Genomic DNA, 7,848 nt, shown 5'->3' with positions numbered 1-7,848 from the left:
GAATCGAGTATCTTCTATTGTTTAAATATATTTTTTGGTCCACTTGCCTGTTAAATCGTTGTGAATTGTATATGACGAAAGTTGTGACAACTATATATAATTAACTTAAATACAAGTGCATATTCCTTTACGCAAAAAATATGTTTTTTTTTATATAAAATAGGTAGGCTGTGTAAATGGCTACCTGGTGGTATATGTTGTTGTCATTGGCGCTGTGAAAATATTTACCATTCCTTACAACATCAATGTGTCACCAACCAGGGTACGAAGTTTTTATATCTTTTGTTACACTGACGCACTTACTCTTTAAACCGGAACACACTAATACAAAGTATTGGTGTTTGACTGTGAAATCTGTGATGAATGCCTTGTACCTACCCAGACTTGCACTAAGCCATACCAGACGGGACGGCAATCCGTTACAACCGGAAAGAGACCGATTATTTTACGCTAAATGGTAAAAGTATTATTATTAGTAATAAGTTTTCTAAGTTAATTTATAAAAATATCCCTTTTATTTAATAAAAATACACGTTATAGGCCCCGGCGAGATTCGAACTCGCGATCTCCTGTTTACTAGACAGGCGCTTTAACCAACTAAGCCACGGCGCCTCTGGCAAGAAACCATAAAATTATGAGCCGTATTTGTTTCATTATGTTTACAGATACATAATTCAATAATTTAAAAAGTAAATTATACAGTAAAGCTAAAATTAATCACACACATTTATTTCTACACATGTCTTTGGAAAATTAATTAAGAAATTAGTTATTTATACATATACATATATATGTAAGCTGTAGTGTTCTTGTAGGTAAGTGACGGGAGTCGTTTATCGGTTGTTTTAAATTAATCAGTGACTAGTGTAATTATTATCTCCGTAAACACAAGTGAGTGAGGTGAATTGTGGAGATAATCGAATATATCTGCTAAGTAATATGTATATAGTGATTGTAAAAATGTTTATAAAATTTTAATTTCAATTTTCGATAAATATCATAATAGTTAATACAAAAATAAAAGTATGGAGTTATTCGTTGAAATATGTTCGTATGGAGTTATTCGTTATAGTTAATTGAGTTTTTTTTTCAATCGACTTTCTGGGCGTTTGAAACAACATTCCAATTCTTTAAATTCCTTCAAGTATAATTAAATCACCTAATAAGAGACTCCTTGGTTAAATCATTTTTATTTTTTATTAGTTCCAACTTTAATGTATCTAACCTCCTTCCTTGACATTTAATCATTTCGAAATTGGAATGAACGCATTTGAGTCCAGGTATTTTTTATTCTTTAAAAACATCACTTTATCCGCGAGCCGCCGTGTGTCCGTCCGAAACGGCAGAGGTCCTGAATAAATTCTTTCGACTCCATTAAAATGTCACTCAAACTCGTCTCGGGCCGAGTGCCTGACTTGCCGTTACAGACTTGTTACCTTTTTAACAAAGTTGACAGCTCGCTCTTGGTTTTTTAAGTTTCATTAAACCTATGTTTATTACAGAGCTACGATTTCGATGTTAAGTTTTTATAATTAGAATATTTAGAACATTTAAAAACAAAAAAGAGTTTTCGTTTTTTAAATTATTCTAGTCTTTGGACTATACAATAAAAAGTAGGTTATATTAATTAAGTTATAATTACATACTATAAAAAGTTAAAGGATTTTGTTGGTTTTAGTGTGATAAAAACATGACAATTAATAAATAAAATAAAAGAATAAATGAATTTTATAGATTGGAACGAAACGAAACGAAACAAAAACAACGATTTTTTTTTTCAAGTTCAAGTTAGAAAGAACATTTTTTGATATTTTTCGTTTAAAAATAATATAAGATATATTTGATTATATTTTAAATCTGATACATAGGGTTGGGCTGGTACGTATTATATCGAAATATTGTAGACGCCTTTGCATATTAACTATTAACTTAAGAAGATAGTCGAGATGGCCCAGTGGTTAAAACACGTGAACCTTGACCGACGATTGCGAGTTTGCTATGTATTTTTATATGCTTGATGTCATTGGTGTAATTCATGTGTCGGAAGAGAATTTGCCACATATTTATTTAACAACCCACATTGAACTAACGCTGTGGAAACTTCTCCTTTAGAGCCTTAATCTTTATTAATCGGTCAAGTTTTAAGATTCGTAGACTAGTGGTCGATATTTTCAGATCCAAATTTAAAAATAGCGGATTGTGAATCCCAATAAACTATGTAATTATATTAAATATACACGTATATATAGTACTAGCTATTTCTAGGCTTCGCGTAGAGTCAATTAGTTTGCAATACAATACCTCAAGCGCACTGAAAGCCGATTTAATACCTTCCATCCAATTGAAACGCATTAGTATCAAGTCTAAGTTATTATCTGAACAATATGCCAGTGGAATTATACGGTCTGACAATATCGTGCTACGTACCCGAAATATTACTTTAGAATAAATTGTTCTCATTTTAATTAAGGGTCATTGTATTGGAACTAGAAGTTAGTATTCGTTGATTTTATTGATAAAAGAGAGTAACTGCGAGCGAGAGGAGCAGCGTGGTGGAATATGCTCCAAACCATCTCCTCAAAGGGAGAGGAGGCCTTTATCCCAGCAGTGGGACATTTACGGGCTGCTAATGCTAAAAAAAACAGTTTTCATTTATAGTGGTGGTTGTGTTTATCTCGGCGGTGGAGTGAAACATCGTGAGGAAGTCCGCATGTGTCTAATTTAAATGAAATTCTGCCATATGTGTATCCCTTAACCCGCATTGGAGCAGTCTGGTGGAATGGTTGAGCGCGTTCTCTTAGGCTAAGGCATGACTTTATAAATATACTTAATAAATAGACTTTATAAATATACTTAATAAATTTAAACTTGTAAGATGTTTACTTAAAGGACTTGTCTTGCCTAAGTATGAATGCGATACTATCAAGCTTAAAACTGTTTTAGTTCTTGCACCAGGAATTATGTCAGTTTGATTTATTAGAATTATTAGTTTGACTTCTTCTTATAACTATAATGATTATACATTAAATTACATACATTTTTAATAAAATCGTAAGTATCTATCGTGTAGTTACATAATTATAGTATAACACTTATAATTATTAAAAGTCGGGCAGCTTTACTTTTGGAGAAGGTCTTAAAATTTCCGTAAATTCAACAGCCGTGAGTACAATGGCCAAGCCGGCGCCTGATCTAAGAGGGGCCCTTATCTAAATCAAATGCCCTCTCGGCCCCTGGAAGGCTTTTGAAAAGGATTTACGTTAGAATAAATAAAATGTTACAATATTAAGTTTAATCTGAGCAAGCATCTTATTTATCTCGATCTAATTTTTATAACAAATATCTTAGCATATATATTAACAAAATAATAGTTGTCTATGCGTATATTATTCTATATATGTACATAGATAATAAATATAATATGATAAAAAGCATGGAACTAGCACCTGCTCGTCGATTTTCATGCAGAATGTACATATATATGTAGATTTAATTTGTAGTTTCATGGGTTCTTTATTAGCAACGACTAAGTTTCATGCCGGCCACCGGTTCTAGCATTAAATTCTCATAAATAATCTCAATTCATCCTAACCATAACTCTAACGCACAAAATGTTTCAATGAAATGAAATTATACATTATTCTAAAATTAATTTAATTCAATCGATTGATAAAAACAAAATACGAGAGAGCTGATGATGCTTCAACTGAAATTGAATGAATATTAAACGAGGATAGAAAATTTAAATACCGGCGAACAGCCATGAGTCGTAATTTAATGAAAACATCGCGAGGAAACTCGCATAAGTATTATTATCAGCTGTTGACAATTCTGTCAAATGTGTAGTGGAATAGTCTCGAATATTCTTCTCCTTAAGGGCTAACGACAAATTTAATGGATTAATTTTGTTTATTCAGAATCGAATTTAAATTATGACTTGGTGTTCAATGATGGTTGTGAGAGCCAAGTTGGCCTAGTGGTTCGAACGCGTGCACCTTAACCGATGATTCGGGCTTAAACCCAGGCAAGCACCACTGAATTTTCATGTCCTTAATTTGTGTTGATAATTCATCTCGTGCTCGGCTGTGAAGGAAACATCGTGAGGAAACCTGCATATCTAATTTCAACAAAATTTTACCACATGTGTATTCTACCAACCCGCATTGGAGCAGTGTGGTGGTATATGCTCCAAACCATCTCCTCAAAGGGAGAGGAGGCCTTAGCCCAGCAATGGTTTACAGGCTGCTAATGTTGATGGTTGCGGCGTAATAAGAATATACAGCTCGTGGAATTTATGTCTTACTTTTAAATAGATAACACACACATACAACTTTGCGTGTGTGAGGTTCTGTGCTATTGTTCCCTCCCTATTTTGTTATGTAAATGGGACAGTGCCGATGCTACGTTCGTCGTATATTTATCGAATTCTTGAAAAAAAAATCCGACGAGAAGACACGTTATTATAAAAATTGGATATTTTCGTATGAGTTTGCACATGTACGTGATATATATAAGAATTAAATTTATTTGGACTTGAACACGTGATTGTCTAAAGATCGCGAGAGAGTTATGTGCATCTTAACCTATAGGTATATTTTAACTTATGATTCAGTTCGAGAGTTCAAACCCGGAGCAAGGGCGACTAAATTGATGTACCTAATTGTATTTTATTTATAATTTATCCTGTACCCGGTAGTGAAGGAATACATCGTGAAGCAATCTACACATACTGAAATAGAATCTGCCATGTGTGCCACCACCAATGTAGGTTTTTTGGAGCAGCATGGTGGAGTAAACACAGTTTCACCCAGGACCCTTGGGAAGGAACTCAACCATCAACAGCAAATACCAATTTTTTATATAAAGCTTACTTTAAAAATACTTACATATATTTATTAATTTATTTAAATTTAAAAACTATGATCCGGTATTTAATACACGATCTTCAGCTAAAAACTACTTATTTTATAATTCTCTACAAGACGAGCATACAAAGAAAAAAATCTAGTTTTTTAAGCCAATACCTTTCTGGGCATACATAGCAAAGAATAAGCAATTTTTCATCACAATAATTTAGGAACGCGTAGAGAACAAACTTACACATATAAGTTTTATATACGTACATTATGAAATGTCGTATCATTAAAATAAGGACCGAATTTGAATATAGTTGTACTGTATTTATGGCGTCATTAGAGAAAGTGGCTTCAGTGGTCCGTCACACGTATCAATCGATTTGTGGTCACCGTTAGTCAAAGGGACATATCGTACCCAATGGCATCCCTTTAAACTAGAGTGGCCTTTGAAATTCGAAACACGATTCAACGCGGCATCGAATCCCGATACTTAATCGTGCCAAATGTGTAGACAACAGCTTTGGAGGGATTTTCCCTACCGCATAATGCACTTAGCCATGTGGTAATGTGAGTTGGAACCTCGTACGCTGCTTTTGTTACTGTTTATAAATAAATTATGGTTATAATAAGACTGGCTAGTTTAGAAATATAATTAAAATAATGTACTAATAAATTGTTCCTGTACCTACTAAATAAGCTAGTAACGAATACTCGCAACAGAAGCCTGAATACAATACATAACATGTTTTTGTTTTGTGCGTAATTAATTAACCATGACAAATAACATTATGTGTGTATATTACTAAAAATAAAACTGTGTGAACATTTTTAGGACGATCCGTCCGTCAATACAAGTTACATTTGAAAACGGGTTTTAAGATGCGGTATTAACGGTAAAAGTAAAATTCGAAATTGTATAATTAATTAAATAATGAATATTTTAATTTAATAGCCAAGTTCTGATAGAGTTGGAAAAGTGTAACCTCATTTCAAACTTCAAACAGTGGGTGCTGAACGAGTTGACCTTGGGGAATCTTTGTTAAGTGCGTTCGATTGATATTAATAGGTACGCGTAACTTAAACTATATAAATAGTTGCGTGGAACTTACCCACCTGCAAAAGCATTCCCAAAGAAGGTTAAGGGCCGACCCTAAATAAACCGTTAAAGGATAATTGATTTATGAATATACATAGCCCGAAATACATCAACACGAAAAATCCATCGGTGATTCTCATCGAAGTCACCGTACACACTAAGGAAACTTCATATTAATAAAAAATGAATATCAAAAACAGCCTTTTTAAATATTACCCTTATTTGGTTTTCAACAGCAACTTTGAGACATCTTTGTCTCAAAGTTGCCTTAAAGTATCGAATTCCTTAATGGTATCCAGATAACTTCTTTTAAATGGATAATGTATCAAGGGGGTGATACAAAAAAAGGTATTTTCAGCAGGAGTAGGTTATACACACTATATGTTGAATATATAAACACATCAATACAAATGTGTCATTAATATAAATTAAAATCTTAAATATCCACGACTGAAGATGGCGTCTTTTGATGTGAAGAAAGAACCGTAAAAGATAATGAAATATTTAATTTGAGAAAAAAAATATATTGAATTCCTTGCCGTATTTTTATGGGAGAAATTTCATGTTTCATGTATTGAATGTAATGTCTAGTTACTATTTTCCACCATTTTAATTACAGAATGTATGTTAAAAGTGTATCATTAAATAACCTAGTGGGTCGCACGTGAAACTTCTCATTTATTCAACAGATTTTTACAAATTTCGAAACCTATGACAGGTTTATTACAGCCATAGCGCCGCTTTCTACGTGGCCAGTAAGATTTTTCGCTCTCTAAAATGAATTCCTTGTTAAATCATAACAATTTAATAAATTGCAATCAAGATATTAATGTATCAGATATCCTGCCTGGAAATCAACAAATACAAAGTCCTTTTATTAAATGTATAGTCTTAAGTAAATCTTATGCAATTAAATATTTATTATGAGGATTTTAAAGGATTGTCCCGTTTCTGTCTCTCGACGATGTCGCAAACCCAACACATTTAAAATCGCATCGTGATGGGGGCCACATCTGGCAACTCACACGTAAAGGATATTTCGTTTTTCCTCTGGCTACAGGAAAAATGTTTCCTAAACTTCCGATAACACACTTTGTTTTGTACCTATTGTAAAAATGCTTAAAGATATATGTATCGTAAATAAAAGCAGTTTTATTATTTGTATCCTTAGATTTAAGACTTAAGGTAATATTGTTGTTAAGAATTGTTTGCTTATTATTGAGTACGTAAGTTTTTTAAATGAAAAATGACGTTACGAGGTATTATTACGAATATTTATATACCTATTAATTAAACATTAAAATTCTTATAATGTAACAGACTATTATTTACTAAAATTTATTCATTAAATTTATTTCACCGTTACAAAGGTTTTATTTTATATTTCGATACAAAAAGGGACATTAAATTAATGTTGTTTTAAAATAAAATAAGTGTCAAATACGAGAGGATTGGGTAAAGGCCTAAGGTAAGATAAGGGTGATGGGGCGATTTCGTCCGAACGACTTCCGAGCGTGTCCGGTGACAATAAATATAATACTATTTAGAGGACAATAAAACCACTCAATACTTGATAATATTAATGTATTATTATTGAAACATATTATGAAAATATGTGTCGAACTAAAAATATCAAATTAATACTAAAAATATTAAATATAATCACCAATATACATTTAGGGACTACTTAACTTGCCTAAATTTTTATTTTGACCGGTTGATCAGATCCAAGTTATTTTGTTATAAACCTGTGATTTTCTTTTATAATATAAGTAGGCAAGGACGGGCAAAAAGGCCACCTGATGGTCAGTGGTCACCACCGCCCATAAATAATAGCGCTGTAAGAAAGTACATCGACAATGCGCCACCATGTTATGTTCCTTGTGCCTGTTGGCT

At 32.6% G+C, this 7,848-nt stretch overlaps 1 non-coding gene across 1 annotated transcript; it reads right to left on the bottom strand.

The window, feature by feature from the left end:
* Nucleotides 1-538: 538 nt before the first annotated feature.
* Trnat-agu lies at nt 539-612 on the bottom strand. The gene has a single exon. It is a non-coding gene; the product is annotated as a tRNA-Thr (tRNA).
* Between the last annotated feature and the right edge of the window lie 7,236 nt (nt 613-7,848).

This window comes from Vanessa atalanta, chromosome 9 (genome assembly GCF_905147765.1).
Source record: "Vanessa atalanta chromosome 9, ilVanAtal1.2, whole genome shotgun sequence".
In the NCBI taxonomy this organism is placed as follows: Eukaryota; Metazoa; Arthropoda; class Insecta; order Lepidoptera; family Nymphalidae; genus Vanessa; species Vanessa atalanta.
The sequence above is the reverse complement of the archived record's forward strand: the minus strand, read 5'-3'. Positions and strand labels throughout refer to the sequence as shown.